This window comes from Miniopterus natalensis, chromosome 17, assembly GCF_054644295.1.
Source record: "Miniopterus natalensis isolate mMinNat1 chromosome 17, mMinNat1.hap1, whole genome shotgun sequence".
Taxonomy (NCBI): domain Eukaryota; kingdom Metazoa; phylum Chordata; class Mammalia; order Chiroptera; family Miniopteridae; genus Miniopterus; species Miniopterus natalensis.
In genome coordinates, this window is record NC_142097.1 from 3,662,629 (window position 1) to 3,667,253 (window position 4,625).

Sequence of the window (4,625 nt, forward strand, 5' to 3'; positions counted from 1 at the left end):
GACGGCGGGCAGGGCCCCCACCCCAGGGCGCCGAGGCCCGCACCGTCGTGGGCAGGGGGCCGCGGGGACGGCGCGGAAGCCGGCGGGCAGCAGGCCCGGCCCCAGCGGAGCGTCTGCGCGGGGCGGGGACCCTGCAGGCAACGGCCACGCCCCGGCGCCGCGGGAGACGCGCCCGGAGGTGCAGCGGCGGCCAGACCTGGCGCCCGGGCGACGAGTACCTGGCTGGCGCACTGAGGACACCGGCGCCCTGGCGGAGCGGGGCGGGAACGCTGATGGCGCCGCTCGGCGGGGCGGCCCCCAGCTCGGCAGTGCGCCTGCGCGGCCGGAGGGAACTACAATACCCAGAGTGCTCAGCGGCCGGCCCGCTCCTCGTCCGCGCTCGGGGGACTCGCTGCTTGTAGATGTGCGTGACCTGGAATTCAATGAAGCTGAAGAAGTTGTGCTGCGAGGCCACACCGTGCGTCAAACACTGCGCGGGGCACTAGCGTCACGAAGAACAGCGAGACAACCCTTCCTGGGAACACCTCCCTGTGAGCAGAGCGCGCGCCGCGGGGAGAGAGGTCGGCCTGCGCTGCCGCGGGTGAGCCGGGCGCCCGTGGGTGCGGTCCACGCCCGTGCTGGTCTTCCAGGCCAGCTCTTCACCGGAAAAGTCGGTGACTCCGTCAGTATTGTTTTTGCGTCTTTCAACCTGCGTTTCTTTCACGGCTCATCCAAATTTGATACGCAGTGTGGTTAACATGTTATATAATTAATATTATTAAGATACTGTGTTATTAACTGACATTTTATATATGTAGTATATAATTATTATATGGTTGTTTTTAAAGGCATGGTTTTGTTTGCCTCAGCCCCACGGCTTTAATGCTCAAAGGCCATAGTCCACACGGACAGTCCTCCCGGGCCCTGGGGCCGCTTCCCTCTGGAGGACACGTCCCCTTTCTGACCCAGTCCCGCTGGGCGCCTTGAGGCCTGTGCTGCTCTGCACATGCGCCCGTGCAGGGCCCGCCCCCTCCGGGAGCGGATTGGCAGGGAAACCGGAAGCTCAGTGAAACTGAGCCGTGTGAACGGCTCGAGACCTCCGACAGCCGGGGGAACCTGGGGAAAGTACGACCCACGCCAGCGGCCCTGAACTGTCAGGTGAAGTGCAAGTGGGAAACCAGACTCTTGGAGATAACAAATACGACATCCAGAATGGAAAATATCCTGGGCTGGATGAAGAGCGGATTAGACACTGCAAAAGAAAAGATTCTGTGAAGTCAAAGACGTACCAGTAGTAACTGCCCGAAATGAAACGGAGACAAAAGATGGAGAATGAATAGAGCAGCAGCGAGTTACGGAAAATACGAAGTCACCTAACCGTGTACTTAGAATCCTAGAAAGAGAGGAGAGAGCGAGGGAGTAGGACAATACTTGAAGAAATTATGGCTAGATATTTTCAAAATGTGATGAAAATTATAAATCCACAGATTCAAGAAGCTCAATGGAATTCAAAGAAAAGACATGAAGAAAACCTCACCAATGCATGTTATAATCAAACAGCTACAAACCAGTAATAAAAGAGAGTCTTAAAAAGAGGAATAAAGATAATGTACAGGGGTGGGCAAAAATAGGTTTACAGTTGTAATACAAATAATACAATAAATAATACAAGAATAAACTGTTTTGCGTAGTCACAACTATAAACACTTTTGCCCACCCCTGTATGTACAGTACTGGGAAACAAAGATATTGCTTCTCAAAGAAAAAAAAAGTAAGCTAGAAGACAATGGAACAACACTTTTGAAGTACTGAAAGAAAGAAACCCACCAACCCAGAAGTTTATACCTATCAAAATATTTTTATGAATGAAGGTGAACTGGTAGTAGGATAAGATGGAGTAAACACACCTCTCCCTGTACCTGACAAGTACAGCTAAAACCCCTCAATATTATGTATAAAGCAAGTATAAGAAGACTGAAAGTTGGACAGAAGGCAGTCCTGGTAAAGACCTTGCAACCTGAAGAAAGACACAGTAGTGGGTTGCCTAGGTTTTCTTTTCCCTCGTATACTCTGGCCTGGGTGCTGGAGAAGCTGGCAACCCAAAATGTCAACTGGTGCAGATTTTTGAAAAGCCCCAAGAAAAGCCTGTTCTCTCCAGCCAAGGGACCAATGAAAAAGCAGTTTAGCATAACAGAAAACTTGAAAGAAAATGACCACTCTAATCCAGTCAAACACTACAGAAAAAACTCATCCCCCCTTATCTCCATCAGCAAAGGCTGAGTGTGGGACTTAGATTTCCACCCTTAGGGAATAAGGTGTCCCTCTGTCCCTGTAGGGGTGGTGTCAGAGAATGCTGTGTGGGGAGCTGGGACTGTCATTCATACCTTGTACTATTAAGCCGCCCCACACCCAATGTCAGTGGCAGCCATGTGGAAGTAATAGAATGCCTCTCCCCTCCATAAAAAATATTGCTGATGGTGGTGGCCTAGTGGGGAGCCTGAAATTCTACTCCTGCCCAGCAGTAACAAGAAATTCTCGTCCCCAGAGCTGTCAGTAGAGGCTGAGTCACTTGAACTTCCAACCCCATAAATAACCCAGTGGTGGTTACCTTCCTTCTCTCACCAGAGTGGTGTCAGAGAAGGCCTGCTAAAAATCCACAGTACCATAACGTAATACTCAAAGTGCCCCCGAATTTGACAAAAGATGTAAATGTGCAAATTCAAGAAGTGAAGAAAATGCCAAGCAGAATAAAAACAGGGAAATCCAGTCTAAGACAGGTAATAATGAAACTCCTGAGAATGAAAGATGAAAAATCTAGGAAGCAGAAAGAGAAGACAATGGAAAAACAAAATGACAGTGGATTTCTCATTAGAAACCATGGAGGCTAGAAGGAGGTGGGACAATGTTTTCATTTTTTCAAGTGCTGAAAGAAAGTAACCATCAACCCAGGTTATGAGTTTAATCAGTAACAATGCAGCAAAAATTCTTCCCATCATGTTTCCACCCCTGTGCTACAATTTAAAGATACACTGGAACAAGAAGATACGTTGCTTGATATAAACTGTGATAAAATTCTTCCTAGAGATGAGCCCAAAACTATATGATGATAACACCCAATAATTTAAAGCAGAAAAACCGGAAGCAGCAGCATGGGATAAAGTAGATGACGTAGGAAGAAACAATCCCCAGTATGCAGTACATAGTCAAGTGAGTGCCTTCTGGTTGCAATGGTGATAGATGGGTCTGATGTGAACATGTACAGACGCTAAGTGCATGAAGAGGTTCATCAGGCACAGAAGAGTCAGAAGAAGGATCTTCCTCTAGAGACCTGGAATTCAGAGCTGGTTCAAAACATCTATAACCAAGGAAACCCTGGATGCTCATGGCAGAGATGAGCTGGTTCCTAGGACGGGTACTAACCTTTCATGATGGAATTTGCCAAGGGATTACTTTGTAATTAAAAGTAATCAAAGCAGTAGAAGACAATAGAAAGACCCTGAAGGACTACTGGAAGTGCTATAGGCTTATATGCAATGTGACACACCCATAACCTAATTAACTGCTCCTAGCACACTCATAATCTATCACTTATTCATAGTTAATTAACCCAATTAACTATGAAACTGGCTATAATCAGGAAAATATAGCATAGATGGAATAATACTGTAAATTGTGTATATCTAATATGTGGAAAGTTATATAAGAGATATAAAAACTAAACAAATGAAAAAGCATCCTATCCGGCCAGGCATGCCTTAGCGGTTGAGCATCGACCTAGGATCCAGGAGATCAAAGTTCGAATCCCGGTCAGAGCACGCAGCCAATCAATGACGACTCTCTCATTATTGATGTTTCTCTCTCTCTCTCCTTCTCCCTTCCTCTCTCTGAAATCAATAAAGATATATTTTAAAAAATTAAAAAATAAATAGAAAAGGCATCCTATGCTCCTATATAAAAACTCTAAATATATAGATGTTAAGAGGAAAAAACCTTAATGACAATAAAAAGGCAAATATCAGCCTATGAAAAAAATATTTGTAATAATTGTCACATGGTTAATATCTTTATTAAAGACATTTAAACTAAATAAGAGAAGTATTAATACTTGAATATATAAATGGGCAATGATGGGAACAATTGAGAGCGAATGGAAATTCAGGCACACGATTCCCTGCCTGCTAATTAGTGTAACTGAGACACTCCTCGGGCCAGGGTTGCTCTCCCAGTGACTAGTTCTACGTCTTCACAAAAACAAGTGTGAAATGTGGGGACATTTTAAAATAGAGCAAAAGCTGCCATTCCAGAGTAACTTCCTTGTACATCTTACTCCTTGAACTTTGGGATGTTTGACTTGGGCAAAATAACCTTTGGGCTGGGCCAAAACAACATGTCTTACAAACAATTGTTTGTATAGCCAGCAGGAAAGCAGACTTGACCACAAGGACTGATGATGATTCTTTAGAATCAGTAACCAGTCATGAATAGCTAAAGAGTAACTAATCTAGCTTTTAGCATAAATATAAAGTCTTTTCTTCCACTCATGTAATGATTTCCCTTCCTTTTCTCATAAAAACCCCTTGCCTTCACCCCATAATTGGGACCTAATTTGGGTTTCTGCCTGAATGTATGCCTCCGGATTGCAATTC